At 37.1% G+C, this 24,313-nt stretch overlaps 1 protein-coding gene and 1 long non-coding RNA gene across 2 annotated transcripts in view; both read right to left on the reverse strand.

Annotated features, from left to right (window-relative positions):
• Positions 1-24,313, reverse strand: part of MPRIP (myosin phosphatase Rho interacting protein) — a 213,525-nt gene that overhangs the window by 187,690 nt on the left and 1,522 nt on the right.
• On the reverse strand, positions 1,849-23,671 carry LOC141550692 (uncharacterized). Its single transcript, XR_012484666.1, has 3 exons — positions 23,652-23,671; positions 4,768-4,880; positions 1,849-1,874 (listed from the first exon to the last, which is right to left on the reverse strand). It is a non-coding gene; the product is annotated as an uncharacterized LOC141550692 (long non-coding RNA).

A 24,313-nucleotide genomic window follows, 5' to 3' on the forward strand; every position in this document is an offset into this window, starting at 1 on the left:
AAAGTTAAACTCAGAAAAAACTGACACCAGAATAGAGCCGCCTTGAAGAGCAGATGGGGCCAATTATCCTGGGGCTTGGACTTTTTCTGGAGAAGACAGCAAAGTTTAAAATCAAACCAAACCAAACCAAGAAAACTTGCACATGCACTGTTCCACACCAAGCCAGAGGAATGCTGTTGGTGGTGAAAGGAAGAAAGGACATGTATAGATCCAAAATCCAACCAAAATACCAGTACATCATGAAGTCTCAAGCCCCAGAGCTATCACTCAGACCTCCAAATTCCTAGCTTCTCTCAAGTAGGAAGGCCCATATGACCCTGGAATCTCACAGTCATCTCCGAAACCTCTAATTCTTTCATCTTATCTCCAACCAACCATTCAGAGTTGTATTCATCCATTATGGAAGAACAGAGTATAGGTTTGGGAGCCTGGAGAAACCTGAGTTTCAATCCTGCCTCTGTTCTAGAAGACTAGAGCTGAAAGGATGCTCAGAGGCCCACTAAGAATTCTAAGAGGTGTGTGTGACCATAGGCAAGTTATTGAACTTCTCTGAATGTAAGCTTCTTCATCTACAAAATGGGAAAAGCAAAATTTGTGGTATCTCTTTCACAGGGCTATGAAGAAGGCCAAATGAGATTATATGCATAAAGAGCTTTGCCAAATTAAAAACCTTATAGAAACACACACACACACACAAAAATCAAAATTAAACGTAACAAGGGCAGTTAGGTTACACACTGCCTGAATACAGGGCCTGAAGTTGGGAGGACCTGACTCTAGGCAAGTCACTTAATCCTGACTGCCTCAAAAAAAAAAAAAAAAAGTAAATGTAAAGAAAAACATATAGATCAGGGGTTCTCAAACTGCGGCCTGCCAGATTATAGCAAATGGGCTGAGGGACAGAGACAGAGTGTGAGTTTTTGTTTTTACTATAGTCCGGCCTCCAACAGTCTGAGGGACAGTGAACTGACCCCCGATTTAAAAACTTTGAGGACCACTGATATAGATTATTCAGACCCAAATAAGAACTATGGAAAATCATACTCAATCTACTCCTTTGTGAAGGTGGGAGGTCCTTAAATTTTACATACAAAATTATGTTTTCATACTTTTATAATGTGTTTGTGAGTTGAGCTCACTTTTTTCCCCATCTTTAAAAAGGATTATTTGTCACAGGGAATCCACTCTGGGAGGAAGAAAGGAAGGAATATGTGGAATAACTATGGTGATATAAGAAAGAGAAAATATCAATACAAATTTTATTTTCAAAAAATCCCTATGGAAATTTCCCAGACAAATGGTTCTCAAATCCATTCCTTCATTCACATTCCCAATTGCTAATCAAATAAAGCAGGTATTTATATTAAGCACTTATTATATAGGCACTGAGTCACAAAAGCAAGGAGGAAAAAAATGTCCTCAAGGAATTTAAATAGATAACTATACAAAACTATATGCAACATGTACACAAAATAAATGAAGTAATCCTGGGAGCAGGAGGATATTAATAAATAGAGAGTTAGGAAAAGTCTTCACATAGATGATGCTTATAGTGATCACCAGGATTATGTATAACACAAATGCTCTCTATTCTATGATTTTTAAGAAATTTCCAAGAAACCCAGAGGCCCCCACTGAAATTCCCTTGTAATTTACTTTATTTTCACTATCTTTCCAACCGCATAATATATTACTGCCCTTCACACATTCCACAATGCAGCCAAAACTGCCTTCTTATTGCTCCTCATGTAGATAAAGTGACAAGAAAACTCATCTTCCCAAGTTCAAATCTGGCCTCAGACACTTACTAGTTGTGTAGTCTTGAGCAAGTCACTTAATCTTATGTGCCTCAGTTTCCTCACTTGTCAAATGAGCTGAAGAAGAAAATAACAAATCACTTCTGTATCTTTGCCAAGAAAACCCCAAATAGGGTCACCAAGAATCAGACAGGATAGAAATGACTGAACAATAAAGCATGTAACATTATCCATACCTGGGACATAATTCCCTCTTTATTCATTACCTTATGAAGCCTTTACTGATTCTTCTAATTACTTTGTATTTATTTTGTCTATTCTTAAACACCGAGGCTTCTTCCCCAGGAGAATTTAAATTCTCTGAAGGTAGACCCTACTTCATGTAGTTGCTATATCCCCAGGGCCTATATAGCAGACTTATAATGAATGCCATTTGAATGAAACCAGAATTCAAAATCTTCCCCTTACACTTAGAAGCAAGTCACTTACTTGGTGTCAAAGACCCCCACTCTCCCCGCTCTCCTCATCTGTAAAACTGGGATAATAATACCTACTTCACAGGATTATTGTAATAACATTTTAATATTGTAATATTTGTAATTGTAATAATTGTAATAATTATTGTAATAATAATAAATAAACATAGGTCATAAATGGAAAATTTTCTTTTTCCTCAATAATATTTTCCAAATACATGTAAAGGTAGATTTCAACATTTAGGAGTTGTTGTTGTTGTTGTTTTTGTTAATAGTTTTTTTTATTTTCAAAACACATGCAGAAATAATTTAACATGACCCTTGCAAAACCTTGAGTTTCAAATTTTTCTCCCTCCCTTCCTCTCACCTCCTCCCCTAGACAGCAAGTAATCTAATAAAGGTTAAACACATGCAATTCTTCTAAACATTTCCACATTCTTACTGCACAAGAAAAATTAGATCAAAAAGGGAAAAAAAAATAAGGAAAAAAACGGACTCAAACAACAAAAAAGTGAAAATACTATGTTGTGATCTACATTCAGTCCCCATATCCTCTGGCTGCAGATGGCTCTCTATCACAAGACTATTGGAATTGGCCTAAATCACCTCATTATTGAAAAGAGCCAAGTCCATCAGATCAACATTTAGTTTTCTAAGACTTTGTGCTCCAAATTTTTCCCCTTCCCTTCCTCATCTCACCTTCTTCCTCCTCCTCCAGAAACCAAGCAACCTGATATAGATTAAATATGTTCAAAAATGAAAAGTTTTTAAAGTGCAATATTGTTAGATATTTTTATTATTATTCTAATTCAGAGCTGGAACAAAGAGTGTGGTTAGATTCCTATAGACCAATTTGTTGTTAATAAGAAAATCATTGTCACGCAATTTTTAAGGATCATAGGACTTTACAGTTTCTAAAGGACTTTTCCAAATAATATCTCACTTAATCCTGACAACAAGCCTAGTAAATAGGCAAAGGAAAGTTCATCATCCTCATTTTACTGATGAAGAAACAGACTTGAGTCAGCTAGATGGCACAGTAGAGGGCACTGGCTCTGGAGAGAGGAGGACCTGAGTTCAAATCCAGGCTCAGACACTTAACACTTACTATGTGACCCCGAGCAAGTTAATTCTACATGATTCTCAAAAAAAAAAAAAGTCATAGGCTAATGACAGGCACATCTGGCAGAGCAAGACCTAATTATCCTGACTCCAGGATCTCAATGGTCTATATGAAAAAGAAACTTCAACACATCTCAGTGAATAGGGAAAATCATGGACCTATACCCAGTGAGTTACAAGCATTTAGGGAAATTTTTCTTCCAATCATAGGAATTTTCTCCCAGTTTATAATCTAGGTCACTTTTTTTCACAGAGTTGTCTCCTATTATTATTATTTTTTAATTAAAGCTTTTTATTTTTCAAAAAATATATGTAGACAGGTCTTCAACAATAGCCCTTGCAAAACCCTGTGTTCCAATTTTCCCCTCTTCCCCCACGCCCTCCCCTAGATGGCAAGTATTGACTATTACTTATTAAGGCTCTTTCTAACCAGTTTCACATCTTGCTGTCTGCCCATAGTCATTTTCCTTCTCCATAATGATAAACTCTGGAGTCTTCCAGAAGGCAGCTTCCCTGTTAATTCTAAACCATGCTGCCCACCTATGTCACTCCTCTCCAGCTTTAGAGACTACCTCTTTTGCTTGTATCTAAATGTCCATCACTTACCATAGAATCTGTCACAAAGTAAGCTCTTAATAAATGAGTTAGCATATAAGTGCTTTGAAGACTTCAAAGCACTATATAAATACTAATTATTATCATAGTTATCATTATCATTTTTATAAGTCCAGCAAGGCAATCAAATAGCAAGTATTTATTAAGTGCTTATTATGTTCTATACGAGGTATACGACAATATAATATGGGCCCCCCCCAAAAAAAATCCCTGAACTTAATATTAAATTCTCCTAAATAGCAATTTAAGTTGAGAGAGAAAATTATTGCTCTGATGCCAAATTCAATATACTAAGCAGAGAATACAAAAATACAATTTATAAAATAAATTTATCATTTAACAGAATTTATTCTATTTCAGAGGGGAAACTGTTCTAATTGTCAAATGATTATATATAAAATGGCATTTAGAAAATAGGCATACATCTTCACCCAGAGAGAGGACTGTAGGAACTAACTGAGTGTGGATCACAACATAACACTTTTACTCTTTTTATTGTTGTTTGCTTGCATTTTATTTTCTTTCTCATTTTTTCACTTTCTGATTTGATTTTTCTTGTGCAGCAGATAACTGTATAAATATGTATACATATACTGAATTTAACATAGTTTAACATATATTGGATTATTTGCCACCTAGGGAAGAGTAGGGGGAAGGGTTGGGGGAAGGAGGGGAAGAAGGGGAAAATTTGGAACACAAGGCTATGCAAGGATCAGTGTTGAAAAATTATCCATGCAAATTTTGAAAACAAAAAACCTTTAAGAGCAGCTAGGTAGCATAGTGCAGAGAGAACCAACCTTGAAGTCAGGAGGACCTGAGTTCAAATGTGATCTCAGACACTTCCTAGTTATGTGACTCTGGGCAAGTCACTTAACCTCAATTGCCTCAGCAAAAATAAATAAATAAAAAACTTTAATTAAAAAAATGAGAAAAGCAAAAAAAAAAAAAAAAAAAAAAAAAAAAAAAAAAAAAAAAAAAAAAAGAGGCATAATTAGTGCTGATTATGTAAAATTACCAAAACAAAGGATAATACATAGATTTTCATATATTTCATAAAAATGTAAATGTATAATATAAGCATTTGAATGTATTTGGGTTAAATTTCCTATGCTTTAAATGTGCTTGTCTTATCACTGAAATTTTCATTTTAAAACAGTTGCTGAGCTTAATAAAAGTGGCCATTTTGGTGGCAAAAGAAAAAGAAAAGAAAAAGAAATCTATCATTCTGGTTTGTCCATCCTTAGCTATCAAAGTTATCTTCCTTAAGGGCAGAACTGATCATGTCACTTCACTATTCAATAATCTCCAATGGTTCCCTATTATCTTTAGGATCAAATGTGAAGTGTTGTGTTTGGCTTTAAAGTCCCTCATAATCTGGCCTTGATCCACCTTTCCAGTCTCTGTATACTTTACTCCGGCCACAGACTATTATCCAGCAACAATAATTCCTCCTTGCTATTCCTCCCCACAAGATACTCCATTCCCTAACACCATGTGGTTTCTCCCTTCTGGTTTTCCAGTCATTTTGGTTGTGTATAACTCTCCATGACCTCACTTGGGTTTTCTTGGCAGATACTGGAGTAGTTTGCCATTTCCTTCTCCAGTTCATTTAAGGGAAAAGGAAACTGAGGCAAACTGAAGCTAGATTTGAGCTCAATCTTCCTGAGTCCAGGTCCAGCACACAGTACCACCTAATTGCCCCTTCAATTCTCAGCTAAAAATCCCACCTTCTACAAGAAGCCTTTTTCTTGTTCCCCTTAAAGCTGAGATTAACTCCAATTCATCTTGCTTGTACACAGTTGCTTATATGTCCACTCTCTCATTTGATGGTGAGTTCTTTGAAGGTAGAGATACTTTTTTACCTTTCTTTGCATCCCGAGGACTTAGCACTGTGTCTGGTATATGCTTGCTGATTAAGATAGTGTGCAAATTAGGATATGAGGGAGAACATCAATACAAGAAAAAAGACGAATTCAAAGGAGAAATCCAAGAAATGTGCAAAGGAAAAGCTTACTTTTAAAAGCAGTGCATGAACTTAAGTGATAAAGAAGGCTTCATGGGGAAAAAAATGGCAGCTAAGCAGGGACTCAAAGGAAAGGAAGGACTCCAATACTTCAACATACAGATGCATTTTTGCTTTGTTTTGTTTATTTTGGGTGTGTGGGGTTTTTTTGAAGAGGAGAGTGAAAAGAACAAAGACACAGAGATAAGAGAGAACAGAAAGGGACAAGGAATGGAGAATATATTGATTGGTCTGAATGGAATGTGGAGAACTTGCAAGTGAGTACAATGGGGCTGGAAAGGAAGGCTGGAGCCAGCCTGTGGAAGACTTTGAACACCAGATTCAGAAATTCATACTTTATTTGGTAGTCAAGGGAAAGAAGAAGAGAAGGCAGAGGAAAGGAGGAGGGGGAAGGGGAGTGGGAGGGACTCTCATTCTGGCAACAAGTCTGCATTGCTGACATTTGTTTGATGTGTTGGCTCAAAAAGGAAAAATTAAAATCAAACAGCACTCAGAAAGAAAGCAGCTGATGCCGTCTTTAAATTCTTCCCTCCCTCTCCATCTTACCCTCCTTCTTCACTCCATACACCCCCCAGTCCAAAACAATAGCCAGCTCTCAGGTCTCCTACCCACACTACTGGAGAGGGTGGGAGAAAGAGAAAGTGACATTTTCCAAAAACTCCTCCGAAGTGGAAGGACAATGAGAAGCTCATTTCTGGAGCAAGAGGCAACTGGCGACAAGGGAAGATTCTGACTGCCCAAGGAAAGATCCCCCACTCTCCAACCTTTCCCCCCCAAAAAAGCAAGACTGAAAGGTAGGAACAGGAAAAAGAAACCAGAAATCAAAGCTAGTTCAAACTCACAAATTAGTTACACCCTCAACAAGAGAATGTCCACTGACTTCCTGTTGTCCATGCTACACTCCAGGAACCCAAAGGTCCCGATTCCCAGCACTCCCCAGGCCTGCCTGACCTTCAGGCGAGCTTATGCCGCTGTAAAATAAATAGGCCCAGAGTCAACCACTTATTTTCATTTTTTATGTGTATAATACAACAGCATCAATGCTGCCATTTTGTCAAACTGCTCAGCCCTGCCTGTGAAAGAGAACTCCAAAAATAGGATGTAACTACTTCATAGTATAGAAAGGGATCCTGAAGCCTGAAGATAAATGACTGAGGTCTCCAGAAAGTTTGTGGAAGGGAAGGGATATGAGTCCCCAGACTCTTAGGCCACAGGCTAGGTCTTAGATATATATCCCACTGAAATAAGGAGTTATCGGAGAGTAGGGAGCAGAAAGGGGAAGGGAGGAAAAGATATTGATGACAACATCAAATACTGGCAAGACCTGGAAAAGGCAACTAGACTTCTTTGTCATCGTGGCTCTTTTTGATAATGAAATGATTCAGGCAAATTCCAATGACTTGTGATAGAGAGAGCCATCTGCATCCAGAGAGAGGACGATGGAGACCATGTGGATCACAACATAGTAATCTCACTTTTCTGTTGTTTGTTTTGTTGCTTTTTATTTTTTTCTCATGGTTTTCTTTTTGATCTGATTTTTCTTGTGCAATATGATAATTGTGGAAATACTTGAAAAATGCTTTTGAAATTTTCACTTTACAATGGAACTTAACCTAACTGGAGGCAGTCAGCATGTCCATATAAATAAGTGACTGGATTGCAAACTGAAGGGCAGAGGCTATGTCTTGCACTTTATACACCCTTATCTTTGAAATTGCATTGATTTGTCACCACCTCATAAGTGCCTGTTACCAAATTTTTAAAAGCAGCACAGTTCAGCTGGGGGGATAGTGTAGGAGGGGTAAGGAGGCAATAAAGGATGGGAAGGGAAGGAAGGAAGCCATTGCCATGACCAATAGCTCTAAGCTATCTGCCAATCTATTTCCAAGAATAGAGCTACTCAAAGCCAAAAAATAGAAACAAAGTAGAGAAGAGAGCTTTTTCTGCCACTCAATTTTATACTCAAATATTCCTGCTATTGTAATTTCAACTTTTCTAGAATCGTCCATTTAGAACCAGAAGGTCATCCAGTTTGATTTCTTCAGGGAGAAAAAAACGATAGGGAGCTTGTGAGCCAGGTGTGAGAGCAGATCAATTCAAAGGGAAGGAGAATGTGTAAGTCTAGATTCTGTCCATTCCCTGGGCCTGTGATTTGGATCCCTGGCATCCTAACTTATGTTTCTAAGAAGTCATATGTATCAGGTCATCCTGTGAAGATGTCTGAAGTCCAGAACCCAAAGAGCAATAAAATTTTTATTAGGGATCAATCTGTCACATCTGTGACAATCCACTTTCTGAGGGTTGGGCTTGGGTCAGAGGTTAATGAACCTGAAGTCATGGGTCATGGAAGTATAGTCTATAAGAATTCTAAAAGTTGCAAATTGGCTCTTAGAAAGTATTGAGTATTGGGGTTTTATTTTTTTATTATTTTTTACCAAATCTATAAAGATAACTCTTTAAAGCATTCTCCCTACAATTAATCTATCTCCTGCAATACCCACATGTGGAACTTAACCAAAGGGGTTAGGAGAAAAAAGTTCCCAAGTATACTAATAATGCTAATCTCATAAGGGTTTCAGAATGAAAGTTATTTGTAGACTTTAGAGAGAAGCTAGATGGGGAAGTGGATAGAGTGCTGGGCATGGATCCAGGAAGATCAGAGTTCAAACTAATCTTTTCTTACCTGTGTGACTCTAGCATGACACTTCACCCCTATGCCTCCATTTCCTCATTTACAAAAAAGGGATAATTTAAATAGCACCTACTTAGTAGAGCAAGGAGCAAATGGTTGTAAAGTACTTAGCACAGTGCCTGGTACATAGTAAAGACTAGTTAACTGATATGATTACTACCTTAAAGTACTATAGAAAAAACAGATTAAAAATCAATCTAGCATAAGAGAAAGACAGCTAGATTTGATATCAGTAGAAATCTGGGTTCCAATTCTCCCTCTCTACCAGCTGTCTAACCAGAAGCAAACAGCAACCTCTTTGAACGCCTCTGAAAATGGAGATAATGATACTGATGGTACTCACCTCAACCTCATCAAGTAAGATAATGAACATAAAATCAACTTTAAAGCTCTAATCATCAGCTATCAAAGTTGAGTTAATCTTATCATTATCATCATCATCATCATTTTGGGCCTGGCAGCAAGAAAAAAGAGAACAGGCCAGCAGAGACTTTCACCATCTGCCTAAAACATTTAGGAGTTCTGGTCCAGAGACAGGCAGCCCCTGCTAGATCAATAAACTAGATGGAATCGAAAGGGTTAAAATCCTCAGGCAAACCAGGCTGTGGTTTCAAGTGAACTAGAATGACCTGACTTGGAGAACCAACAGGCTGGTTTAGAAGATCCTGGCTTTGATCTGCAGAGAGAAAATGCCAACATATTGACCCACTTCTTCTCTTTCTCAGATGCAGGAGATAAGTCCAGCAGAAAGCAGGAGGCCATTCCAGACCAAGTACAATGCTGAGAGCCAAGAATTGTGGGGTCCCACACAGAGCCAACTACCAATGTGCCACATAGTTATAGGAGACATAGTATTTTAGAACAGAAAGGGGCCTTAAACACAATCTAGACACAACCTTTTGTTTTACTGATGAGAAAATTGAAACCCAGAAGTCAAGTGGCTTGGCTAAGGTCACAACCAGTTACTGGAAGAGCCAGGGCTGGATTCCAGTTCTCCAGCACTCCTTCCACTACACCACATTCATTATTCCCAGAATACTAGAGAAATCATCCATCTGTGTCTCTAAAAGAAATGCTCCCTCTGTCCCATGACTAAGTAGGAGATGTAGAATTTGAAAGCAATACCCAAGTATCTACATTTCAGCAGAACAGCATCAGAGTTCCTAGTCATCACGAGATATTCTAAACTGAAACATGATTTCCTAGGCAAGGTAAATAGGGAACACACTTAATATAGCACTTACTCCCAGAAGGAAGCTCTAGTATCTTCAACAGGCTTCTTTTTCATCTACTTTTATTTTCACACGTCATTTTAGAGTTTAAAGTGTTATTATGACCTCAAGGTCTTAAGATTCTCTGGACTGTCCAATTCCAGTCTCCCTCCCTCTAATCCATTCTCCACATAACTGCCAAAATAATATTCCTAAATCACAAGTATGACTATGACACTCCCAAAAAGAAAAATTTTCTGTGGTTTCCTTATTGCCTCTAAAATAAAACAAAATTACTTAAGGTTGCCATTTCTGAAAATTATTAAGACGACTTTTTCCTGGCTTGATTCCCATTACCCCTCTTCATGCATTCTATATTCCAACCAAACTGGCTTGCTTGTCGTTTCCAGAATTTGGTGTTTCAAATTCCATCTTTATGGAATTTGATACAGGCTGTTTCCTAAGAATAAAATGAACTCCTCCTTGCCTCTATCCCTTAGAATCCCTGGTTCCCTTCAAGATGCAGCTCAGATAACAACTCCTACAGGAAGTACTTATACATACATATATCCCATTAGTGCAGGGAAAAGCATTTCTTTAAATAATGATGTATAATTTATATATTTATTTGTAAACATGTTATATCACATAGTTGGCCATAAGCTCTTCTGGGTTATGTATTGTTTTTTCTTTCATCTTTAAATTTTCCTTACCCAACATAGTGTCTTACACATAATCTATACTTAAGAAATGCTTCTTGGTTAAGGGTTGGTCTACCTAATCCAAAATTTCTTAAACTGTGGATTATGACCCCACATGGAGTGATGTAACTGAATATGGGGGTTGCAAAATGGTTGCAAAATTATGATTTGTTATCAGTAAATATTTGATTTGTACTTATATAAAAATTTCTGATGAAAAAGAGTCTGAAGTAGAAAAAGTTTAAGATGTTCTGACCTAATCTCTAAAGGCAGCTTCTAGTTCTAATAGTGTATGGTTTACTAGTCCCATTTTACAGATGGGGAAATGGGCAGAGAGAGTATAAACAACTTTCCTGTGCAATCTGAAACCCTATCCCATCCTTCAAAACCCAATTCAAATGTTACCTCTTTCATGAAACTATATCTGATTTCTACTGGTGGAAATTATTTTTCCTTTCTCAAGCCTCAAAGCACATTTGGTTTGCACCTCTCATTCACTTGTTGCAGTTAGTTACCCAACACTGAACCATAAGCTTCATGAGGTACAAGAACACATATGATTTAATCTATTCCCCATTTCCCACCAGTGTCTAACAGCAATCTGCATAGAGGTAAAATTATTCATAAGTTGAAGATCACATCCCAGATCTCCTAGTTACAACTATTTATGTCTATTTAGCATTTTTAAGTTTTATGAAGAGCTTTACTCATGATGACCCTGTTAAGTGAAACTGTGCAAATGTTATTGTCCCCATCTGATAGATGAGGAAACCAAGACAGAGTAATTAAGTGAGCTGTTAGTAAGTTTTAAGGAGGCAATTTGAACCCAGACTTTCTGACACCAATTCATCCATTATTTCCACTATAAAACATAAAGCTCTTTTTTCTGGCACAGGCATCTTCCAAGGTATGAACAGTAAAAAATATCATGTGAGGGGAAAAGGTCTAGAAATTAACTAAAACCTGGGGAAATTTTGTCAAAATGCAACTGTAAGACATTTCACAAATACAAAAGCATGACCACTGCTCAAATTCCTTCCTGCCCTCCAAGGATTCTCCAGGCAAGCCCTACAACACAAGCCAACTTTCAAAATCTCTCATCATCTGCCAGCCCCCATCATCTCGGCAGGAGGGGAACAGCCAAGAGTAAGCCCTAACCAAAGCTCTCAAATACAGCAAAAGAACAGTAGCCACCAGGAAATAGACTAACCCAGAGGAAATTCAAAAAAAAGAAAAGCCAAGAAAAGTAAGGGATAGGGAGGGAGCTCTGAGTGGGAAGGAGGGAAGCAGAGCTGGTCAAACAGGAAGATTCTGGGTAAGAACCAGCATTCCAGGAATGTTTCCAACAAAGGCCACCTGTGCAGAATACCAAGTAAAGGCACCAACACCACAGCCCAGATAGCAGGCCCACAAGCTACATCCTTTAATAAAAACAACAGTCCCCAAGTCACCCAAGAATTTCAAGTCCTCCATAATTGGAAGTCCAATTCTTATTCTTATTATTCTTAGACTGGGTTGAAATCCGAGAGGAAAAAAACTTATGAGACTCATTATAGACATTGAAGAACCTATTCTATTAAAGTCATTTTGTTAGACACTTCAAGCCATGTGAAGATGAATAATTCAAGATTCTTGTACTCATGGAACTTACATATATATACATATAAGTAAATATTCTAAGACAAATTCAAAAATAAAGCATTCTCCATTGTAGAAGAGGTCAAAAAATATGAATAGCTTTCAAAAAAAATAATTTGAGAGTTATCAATCACTACACAAAAATGTGCTCCAAATCCGTAAGTCATTGGATTTTTTTTCTTTAAGTCAAAACAAAATAGCTCTGCTTGGAAGAACTTGTATGAATTGATGAAAAGCAAAATGAGCAGAACTAAAAGAACTATTTATACAATGACTATACAATGTACTATAAGATAAAATAAATGCAAAAGTCTAAGAATTCAAAACTGAATGCAATGACCAATCACATCTCCAGGGGACTGATGATAAAAGCACGCATCTCATCCTTTGTCAGAAATGATGGATTGAAAATACAGGATGAATATGTATTTTCACCCGGTTCTTTAATGCTTATTTATCATAATAAGAGGGATTTTGGGGAAGAGAGGGAGGACAATTTTTAAAATGTAAAAAGATCAGAAGGAAATTCAGAAAAACAAAGCGGGGACATGTTGGAACTACCAGATCAAATTTAATATATATTAAAGGGAAACCAATTTTATGTCATACAGATTTGCAGTGTCATATACAATCCATTTTCCCTGTTCTTTGTACAAAGAAATGTCCACATATGTTGATGTTTGTCAATTTCAAAATAAAGACTTTTTCAAAATCTCATTAAACTCTGAAATTTCACCTCATATTCTAAGATGACAAAAGATGAAAACAATCAAAATTGGAACAGTTACAAAAAGGCAGGAAAACTTAATACCATGGGCTTGGAACTTTGAAGTAGTCCAACTGTTCTGGGTTTCAACTTGGACATTTTGCAATTAAAATGACTAAGTATTTCATACTCTTTGACCTAGCCATCCCACTCCTGGGCATATTCCCCACAGAAAGTCAAAGACCAAAGCAAAGACCCAACATTTACCAATAATTCATGGCAATTTAAGGCTTTGTAGTAGCAACAACGATAACAAAAAGCTGGAATCAAAATTATAGCAGAATACAAACAGTTTGAAGAAAAAAACTACAGCAATGAATTTAATGAGATATTATGGAGTATGAAATGATGAAAATCAAGAATTCAGAGAAACATGGCAAGATTTGTAGAAACTGATATAGAGTATAAGCAGAACCAAGATCAAACTAAAAAAAGTAGAAAGGTTCCAGAAAGCAGAAAATGAAATATATTTTATTCCTCATAGCACACACACACATATACACAACATATATATCTTTTATTTATGTGCTCTCCTATTTACATCCCTCTTCCATTTGACGGTCTTTCAAATATATGAATACAGTTCTAATGTATGACACCTCCAGCAAGTCCTCGCCAAGCTATAGTATACAATCCTAGTCCTTTTCTAGCATCCCAGAAGTTCTAGGATCCTTGAATTTAGAGGTAGAAAGGACCCCAGAGATCAAACAACTAATTTGGGGAAAGAATGGTCAGGAGAGGCTTCATGAAGAGAATCGGCAATAAAAATAGGGTTTTAAAGATGGATAGTATTTCAACAGGTGGGGTCTGGGAAAAGTGCCAGGAATTAGGACCAGCAGTGCTAACTAAAAGATGCGAGAGCAAAGCAAGTTAAATGAACAAAATGAACTTGTCTCAGGTGAGATGGGGGAAGTAATGGGAAACTGCATTACAGACAGGTTATAAAAGGTCTTGGATGACTAAGAAGTCTAGATTTGGGAGCTGGAGCCCTAACTAATCATTCTACAATTCAATGTTGTTCAGTTGCATCCAACTCTATGACCTGTGGGACCACAGAACCGTCAATACTGTCCATGAGGTTTTCTTGGCAAGGATACTGGAGTGATTTGCCATTTCCTTCTCCGGTGGATTAAAGAAAACAAGAGTTAGGAAAAGTCATGTCTTCTATCAGACTCATCAATTCCCCTCTGATCCATTCTACATATCACTGCCACTTGTCCAGGGTCACACAGCTAGTTTAATATTTAAGACCAAATTTGAACTCGGGTGTTTCTGACTCTGGGCCCAATACTCTATTCACTAAACCACCTAGTTGTAATTCAAAAATGAACTTAATAGATGGGGGTAAAAGGGAGACACTGGGGCCTAGAGTTGTATACTGGCTCAACCAAAAAAATGATTGACTGAGACACTAAACATCAGGGAACAAAGAGAAGCAACAAAGCTTTTTGTATAAAGCAGACTTTGTTGGTTAAGTTTTGTTGACTTTGCCCCCCTCCCCTTTTTAAAATTCTTTTTTATAGGGCATAGTTTTCTGGGAAGGGTAGGAGATGATGTACAGTAGTAAAAGCAGAGGCAGTTTCATTTTTGCCTTTGGAGACCCAGTACACATAGTGTAAGTTCTTAATATGCATTTGTTGAAATAAAAAGGAAGGAAAGAAAAGCAGGTCAACAACAGTAAGCTGCACAACTACATCCTTTGGCCAAAAGACTGAGCTATTTCAACTGCAACACAGCAGAGTTCGGAAGAGTCATATCTTCTATCAGACTCATCAAATCCCCTCTGATTCATTCTACATTTCACTGCTAAAGCAATCTTGTTTGTACACCATGTCAGGCTAAATGGTTTGCTCAAAAGGGAACTGGATTTGAAGTCACTTTAACCAGTACATATTAAGCAACTCTGTTCCAATTAGATGTAAGGCAATTTGGTAGCCACAAGCTATATAATAAACCAAAATAAAACATTCTCTGCCCTCAAAGAGCTTCTGTCCTGTCTATCTCTGTCTGTCTGTCTGTCTCTTTCATCTGGGTTCTGGGCCTTGGCTGCCTGGGTAATCTAGGACACGTCCCTTTACATCTGTGGGTCTCTTTATGGAAGGGAAGAGAAAAAGAATTCTACTGGCCAGTTCAAGGTACTTGAGGTCACTATATATTTTTGTCTCCTAAGCCAATATGGGAGGCTGGGACCTACTGAGGAAATACAAATAATTAAGGGGGGGGGGGGGGGAGAACTGCTCGAGAAAACAAAATTTAACCAGGGAAGAAAGAATAAAAAAAATTAAAAAAAAAAAAAAAAAAAAAAAAAAAAAAAAACCCGCAGGAACAACTTCTATGTCCCCTAAGACTATGATCAAATAATATCAAAGTACACTAAATTCTGTTTAAATGTCCACTGAATTTTTATAAGGCATTCTCAAAGTAAAATTGGGGAATGGGTTGGAGGGAAGAAAGAGCAAAAACTCTAGGAGACGAAGAAGGTGAACATTGGGTTAGGTCATTTAGTGAATAGACCTGAGTGAAGACCAGATGCAGAGGAAATTGGGATTACTGGCAAAATCACTGTTTCCCTCTTTCAAGAGAAAAAGCCTTCTGAAAAAAAATCTAAAGAAGTCCATCCTAACCTCTCCCAACACAGAAGTACTATCATTTCAGAAAAGAACAACCACAATTCAACTTCTTAAAGAAAAAGTAAAAGTAAAGTATTTTAAATGATCAGAGTACTTTCCAAATACCATTAATAACAGTTCAATAATTCAGATAAATTTGAAAGTAGAAAAATATCTACTATGTGCCAATACTTACAGATATAGAAAAATCAATAGATCAAAACAGAATTAGAATAATACAACCTATAAGCAGAAGGATTCATTCTTCTACTTATAGAATGATTTGTGATTCACTGTTGAATTGTGTAATTTTTTGTACTTTTAATGCGTTATGTATATTGTTACTTAATTATTTTTATTTTTACTGTTGCTAGTGCTGCATTTATTTAAAAGTTTGTCAAGTCATGATATCTATATATCTATATGTTGTGTTTAATATTGATGAAGAATTCATATATCCCAAAATGATTTTTAGGGGATTGAAAAGTTTTTGACCATGGTGAAAAATGTAATATCTCAATTTAACCAAAGTTATTGGGCTTTTTCTAAGAAACTACTTTCTCAGCATTTCTCTATGCTAATATAATAAAGTTTGGGCTTCAACATTCAAGTTGCTACTTCAATGTAGCAGTTTCTTTTTTAGCACCTTTTAATAGTTCTTTTGTATCAAGCAGATGATGTCTCATTTCTTTTATTCACAGAGCCTCTATTCTACTTCACTTTTCAATTCCTTCTTCAAAGGAGGCATCTTACAATAGAATTTTTCTATATAATTATGAAAAGTCTGCTTAGTTTTTATTCCAAAGATCCTCAGCATACTCTGATTGCCAAAGTCTTTCAGCAAAATTTTTTCACCTTTCTTCAATACTTGATAACTAGGACCTAATACCATGACTTATTTCCAACATTGGTTTTCTGCGACATCAACTTCCACTGATCAAAAAATTCTCTTCTCAATTATATCTGACATATTTTATGATCACCTAGCCCACATTTGTAACACAAACCATTTCTGCTGTATCATGTGGGTGTCCTTGGATAAAACTGTTGTGATCTGATGATTACATCATTCTACTACTAGATAACCTCTATCCTTGGCTATCTTCATTTTCCAATGCTGATTCTTTGGAATTTAACTTGTCATATATGCCGAATTTCTTTTCAAGTATATTTATCATTTAGATGGCCATTCAAGCTCAGAGTCATAACAGAAGATAATTCTATTTCTTCATTTGTACTCTGTTGATGGTGGTCTTGCTTCAAGCTATTTTGACCTTTGTTCTCTTCTTCAGTCTTACAAACCACAATCTGTCCATTTCCCCATAAAAATCTTTATAAACATTTGTCTTCAAATCCACTTAAGGATTCTTTTATTGTACTTCTCTACACATGAGAGAATGTTCTAATATTAGTCAGCATTGTTTCTCCCTTCTGGGAATCCTTTGCAAGGATATATCGTACACTCATAATCTCCCCTATATCAACAGGTGAGCTCTTCTTTTCTTACTCAAAAACTTTTTCTGATCCCCTTTTCCATTCCATTCCAGTCAACATTCTTGACTAACTCCTCTTTGTAAGAGAGTCTATAAACAGGTATTGTTTCCCATTGTTAACATGTCTGGCATTTTTCAATGGATAAAATGACTCCCCAGACCTAACTTTATTAGGAATCACTGTGCAGTCCCCCCAATCCACTATACTTTTTCTAAGTTTACTCCTAAAATTAGGCAACTATTCTAAGTTCAAGTTCAGAAACAATATAACATACATTAATATAATAATCACTGTTTTTAAGTTAGTGCTAACAAATTTACATTTACAATTTACATGGCTAAAGTAATCAATAAATATATAATTTACCCATGGAAAAGGAAGGGAGGGGATAAAAATACCAGATATAAGGACTCAATAAGCTGAACATGTAACAAGGTTATAAAAAGTCACATAACCAACTTCAATTATAAGTTACCCCTAAATATGGTATTTCACTCATTCCATATTTCATTTTATTATTCTGAGTTCTAGGGTGATACAAACCTTCCCTCTTAAACATTTTTCCTATGTACTAAATCCCTTAATCTCTTCTTCTTCCCCCCTCCCCCAGGCTGGGGTTAAGTGACTTGCCCAGGGTCACACAACTAGGAAGTGTTAAGTGTCTGAGATCAGATTTGAACTCAGGTCCTCCTGAATTCAGGGCTGGTGCTCTATTCACTGGGCCACCTAGCTGCCCCTCCTTAATCTCTTAAAATTAAGTATTAACACAATTACAACAAGATAACATCATGATCATCTGTGCCGGACTTGGCTTTTCTCAACAATTCAGTGATTCAAGACAATTCCAACAGACATTGGATGGAAAAAGCCAATCACATTCAAAGAGATAATTGTGGAGACTGAATGTGGATCAGAGCAAAGTATTTTCACTTTTTTGGTTTTTTTTATCTCCCTTTTGTTTTTTTTCCCCCCCTTTTGGTCTGATTTTCCTTGCACAATATGAAAAATATGGAAATATGTTTAAAAGGATTGCACATATTTAACCTATATCAGATTCCTTGATGTCTTGGGGAGGAAGAAAGGGAAAGAGGGAGAAAAATTTGAAACACAAAAAAGTTTTACAAAAATGAATAGTGAAAACTATTTTTACAGGTATTTGGAAAAATAAGATACTATTTAAAAATTAAATTAAATATTAAAATTACTGAATAAGCAATTAATTAACAATGTCATGAATAATTACACAAAGATAAATAATTATACAGACAAATGTTTTACGTAGAAAGTTCATAGTCAGTTACTTTACATCTTCACTGTAACTGTGGGTGTCTTCTTTCTTTGAAAACACAGTCTCAACATTTAATTCATTCAATGAACTAAGGTCTTCTCAAGAATTTTCTTCATCCTTTTTGACAAATTAAGATTAAAACAGTTCTATCAAGAAAAGCCTCTCCACAGCCCTCTTTGTAGTGGCCAGAAATTGGAAACTGAGTGGATGCCCATCAATTGGACAATGGCTGAATAAATTGTGATATATGAATATTATGGAATATTTCTGTTCTGTAAGAAATGACCAGCAGGATGATTTCAGAAAGGCCTGGAGAGACTTACATGAACTGATGCTGAGTGAAATGAGCAGGACCAGGAGATCAACAACATTATTATATGATGATCAATTCTGATGGATGTGGTCCTCTTCAACAATGAGATGAACCAAATCAGTTCCAATGGAGCAGTAATGAACAGAACCAGCTACACTCAGCAAAAGAACTCTGGAAGATGACTGTGAACCACTACATAGAATTCCCAATCCCTCTATTTTTGTCCGCCTGCATTTTTTATTTCCTTCACAGGTTAATTGTACACTATTTCAAAGTCTGATTCTTTTTATGAAGCAAAATAACTGTATGGACATGTATACATATATTGTATTTAACTTATACTTTAACATATTTAACATGTATTGGGGGGCAGCTAGGTGGCGCAGTGGATAGAGCACCTGCCCTGAATTCAGGAGGACCTGAGTTCAAATTTGATCTCAGACACTTAACACTTCCTAGATGTGTGACCCTGGGCAAGTCACTTAACCCCAGCCTGGGGGGGGGGGGGGAGGAAATGTATTGGTCAACCTGCCATCTAGGGGTGGGGGTGGGGGTGGGGATGGGGGGAAGGAGGGGGAAAATTGGAACAGAAGGTTTTGCAACTGTCAACACTGAAAAATTACCCATGCATATATCTTGTAAATAAAAAGCTATTAAAAAAAAAAAAAGCCTCTTCAGCTTTTTCTTTCTTTCCAACTTCTTTCCAATCTTGAATAAAAAACAATCTTTTAGCTTATATCAATAGTATAGTACCTCTAAAGATAGAATCTCTCCATCAAATTCTCAATACAATGTTTCTTCACTAAAATAAGTTAAAACATATATTGGATCATTTGGCATCAAGGGGAGGGAAAGGGGGAAAGAGAGGGGGGGAAATTAGGACACAAGATTTTCTAAAAGTGAAGGCTGAAAAGTTTTAATTAAAAAAATTAATTAAAGCTATACCATTGTTAAATATAAAAAATAATTAATTAATTAAAACATCTCTCCAAAGAAGTTTTTCTTCACCTTCTTTCTGTCTTCTCCAAACTCCTCATAGCTCCTCACAAATCAAAAGTTAAACTCACACACATTCTCCCTCATTCCACAGGGAGAAGTACTTAGAACTGTAACTCTTAAAGAGACCATAACAGCTTCTATTGGTCCCTTAGGAGGGGCCCTTGAAATAGATATTACACTAACTTAGATAATCTTGGGGTATAACACCAAAGCTCCCCAAAACTTCCTTCTCACTGATGAAAATAGGATAACCTATAAAGTTAACTGATAAATCAGATAAAATACTTCCTCCTTTCTTAAAACTAAAACCAAATTCCCCTTCTCAATAAACTTCAAAGGTTCCTTATTACTTCTAGGATCAAATATAAATTCCACTGTTTAGGATCTACAAACCTTCACAACCTAGCCTCAACTTATCTTTCCATGATAATTATACATGGATCAACTTCCCAGGACTTTACAATCCAGTCAAACTAGCTTTCTTGCTGTTCTTTACAACTAGGGCATTCTCCCCAGGACATTCTCCATTTCTCTCCATCTTTATATCAGCTATTCCTCATGGCTGGAATTCACTCCCTCCTCACCTTTGCCTCTTAGACGTCCCTTGATGCTTCGAAAACTCAGGTCATCTTTCACTTTCTACATAAATCCTTTCCTGAGCTCCCAGCTCCTAAAGCCCCTTTCCTCCCCCAATTTACCCCCACCCAAATTACCTTGCATTTATCTTTTACACAGTTTTGTCTTTTATATTATTATATGTACATTCTCTTGTGACATCATATAAGCTAAGTGGGGGCAGGAATGGTTTCATTTTTTTCTTATCACTCTTGCATCTAGGATAAAGTAGGCACTTAAATATTTGTTGATTATAAGAGCTATGACTACTAACTCACCTTCCTTTGGCAATAATCAGTCAAAAGCTATTAAAAGAAATTAGGAGCAGTGTATAGATTTAGAATCAGGAAGACTCAAATCCAACTTAAAGACACTTATTCTTAACTTAACCTTTGTCTTCCTCAGTTTCCTCATCTATAAAGGGAAGATATAATAGCACTTCCCTCCCAGACTTTTCATGAAGACCTAAGATAATATTTCTAAATGCTCTGTAAGCTTTAAAGTGATTATATAAATGTTTGTTATCATTAATATTATTACAGAGGTATCCCAGATCATTTCCAATCTCTCCTTTTCAACCAGATCCTTTATGTCTCTCCAATCATGTCTTCCCAGATATAAAAATAACTTCCCATGGCTCTTCCAGCCTTTTCGAGCTACCATTCCGCCTCTCCCTCTCACCTCAGATACTAAATTCATTGGAAAAAGCTGTCACTATTAAGGGCTTCCACTTCCTCACTTTCCATTCTCTCAACTCATCTGTGGCTTCAGTTCATCGAAACAGCTTTTTCAATGGTTAACTTCTGGCCACCAAACTCAATGACCTTGTTTCAGTTCTCATCATCCTTTATTTCTCTGAAGCATTTGCCATTGCTATTCATCCCCACACTTTCCTTGTTTTCCTCCTACTTTAATAATCTTCTCACAGAGAGAGAGAGAGAAAGACAAGACAGAGGGAGAAAAAGTGAGTAAGAGGGAGGAAGAGAGAAGGTGGGAAAGGGAGAGAGGGAAAAAGAAAGAGGAAGAAAAAGAAGGGAGAAAGAGAAGCAGAGAAAGACAAACAGAGATGATCCCAAGGTTAGTTCTTGGTGCTTTTTTCTTCCTCTCCATCCAAGTGGATATATTTACTGTGGTGAATTTGAAATGCTAAATGATTCCTAAATCTCTAACTCTGGTTCTGGCTTATCAATATTATCATATCTAACTCCAGTTCTGACTTATTCTCTTATACCACACCATCATCTCTAACTGACATCTTCATATGTCTATCTACCATCTAAACCACAATGTGCCCCAGAATTCATTCATTCAGAGATCATAGCTTCAACTTTTCTTCCTATAACAGCAAAATTCACTCAATCTTCATTTGTTTGAAACTTTGGGGCTATATTTAACTTTTTTCTCCTTCATCTCATATCCAATTAGCTATCCCCATCCTAATGATTCCACCTCTTCAACACCATTTGGTACTCACCCTTTCTGATTCTTTCTATTCTCATCAGACTAGCACAAGTCCTCTATTCCTAACAAGCCTACTACAAAAGACCCTCAATAGATAGATCATCTGCCCTACCAGCTCTAATCTATCCGTATCAGTACCAGAAAAAAAAAAATCTTTTTTACATCTAATTCTGGTCATCTATGCTCAAAAATCTTCAGTGATAAAAAAATAATAATTATAATAAATTTTCTAAAAATCTTTAGTGGTTCCTATTGCTTATATTTTTGAATTTGGTTTTAATATTTTTTTAATTGCCCTATGAAGTCACTGGCTTTTATTTTGTCCATTCTAATTTTCCGGATATTTGTTGCTTGATAAGTCCTATTGCTTGTCAAGTAAAGTTCAGATTCCTGTCTGCCCTCAATAAACTGCCAACTTACTTTCTAGTTTTCTCACATTACTCCTCTCCTGGACTCTAGGCCCCCAGTCAAACTGGACTACCCTCTCTCTGATCTACCAACTTGCACTGTGTTCTGCCTTGGCTGAGAGCCTAAACAGTCCTTTCCTTCTTTGCCTGTTGATGACTGATGTCAACCCAACGTTCTGGACAAAGCCTTTCCTGATCCCTCCTTCCCCTTCACCCCATCTTCATCTTACCCTCAAAGAATCTTGTATTGTAAATCTTGCTTTGTAACTTTGTGAATTATAGCTATCTGTTCTGACCCTCATTTCCCTACTGGACTCTCAGTTCCACTGAAGGCAAACAGAATGTTTTATATTAAATCTGTATCTTTCTGACAGTCAGCAGATGCATACAGAAGGTGCTTAATAAATATTTGCCACATAAATGAACAAATGTAAACAAACCAATCTTGGGTACATTGTAGAATTTTTTTAAAAGGTCTCCCTCCATGCTTCCTGGGTTCCCCCATCTGCAACAAGGATTATAACTAGGTCACTATGACTGGAATGCATGAAAATGAAGAACAACAAAGTTTGCTACCAGATCCCCAGGCTAAATGGATACTTTTAATGGGAAGTTAAATGGGAGGGAGGAGGAAGAGAAGAGAGAACATAGGAGAGAAGGTCAAAGACAGTACTCACTACAATTTATAGGTAGGAATTTATGGGAGACAAGTAGAAGACTCAAGGCTTCAATTAATACAAAAAATAAAGCCTTACACCACCTCACACAGTTATTAAACCACAACATTTCTGTCAGGCTGAATAGGAAGAGTTCTGATTGAACTGGAGAATCAGGAAACCTAAATTCCACCTGAATGTGTGAGGCTGAACAGTCATGTCTCCTCTCTGGACCTCAGTTTCTCCATCTGTAAAAGGAAGGAAGTGGTCTAGAGCATTCCTACAGTCTCTTCCAGCCACAGATTTCTCTAAACAGAATACCTATGAACTGGGTCAAAGAGTATTTTCCCAAGCTAGAAGAAATGTCTGGCCCTCACTAACAAAGATACCAGGTTTTGAATCAAAGGCAAGCCCTTCTTCACTGAGATCTTAGGAAGTAATCCTTGCTGGTACAGGGGGAAGAGAAGAAGAAGGAGGGGACAGACACAGGAAGAGACAGAGGATGTGTTGGAAGGAAACAAAGCAAACTGGGTCAGACAGGATCAGAATCTCTAGCCTGGGCCGGATTCCTCTCCTCTTTCCACCCTTTTCCACCCAGTGATCAGGGCTGATACCAAAAGTCCAACCTCCCCACCCCCAAACACTGACTCTAACAAACCCAAAATGGGCAAGTGGTTTGTTTTCTCAAAAGTAATAAAAAGCAAGCATTTTTTTTTTGAGTCTCACATACACGAAACCAATCCCCAAAAATCCATGAATCACATCACTAAGCTATGGGAACAAGAGAGGATGTTATTTTTCAGCATACTTCAGGATTCTCCCTTTGTCCAGACCCTGTCTATCAATTACACTTCCCGCTCCTCCTCTTTCCCCCACAAACGCATATTTTTTCTGTTACATTTTTTTCCATATTAGCCTTGAGATTTCATTACCTCCCCCAGCAATGTCTGACATCTTTTCCATAATAGGATTGTAACCAGGCCATTAGAACTTGGGATGGGTGGGGGTGCTCCAGTATCACCATTTGCTCAGTATTTCCCCTTCCCCCAACCTCCCCCCAAATCTGTGTTTACTAACAGCTGTGAATGCCACGGCCTGGCCGGTTTATTTACATACAGACGGCGGTAATACTCGGAACAATCTACTCAGTTTTTTGAACTGATTTTTAAAAAATTAAATAAGACATCTGAGAATGTAAACTTCCTCCGAGAGCAGAGATGCAGTTAATTACAATTAAGACATTTTCCTTGGTTGCTTGGCGATATAGAAATACATCTAGATATGTAACGACTTTGGTTCTTGTTGGCATTTTTTTCCCTTTTTATTCACTCTTTTCCCTTCTTGGGGAAAATCCCAAAGCCATTTTGCACAAACACAACCCCCTCATCCACTGGCCTCCTTTTCCCCAAGCTCTGCCATGGTGGGCTTTGCTTTCCCTCCCTTCCACAAATTAAATTAAAGCAAAGCAAA

The sequence above is a fragment of the Sminthopsis crassicaudata genome, chromosome 1, assembly GCF_048593235.1.
Source record: "Sminthopsis crassicaudata isolate SCR6 chromosome 1, ASM4859323v1, whole genome shotgun sequence".
Lineage (NCBI taxonomy): Eukaryota > Metazoa > Chordata > Mammalia > Dasyuromorphia > Dasyuridae > Sminthopsis > Sminthopsis crassicaudata.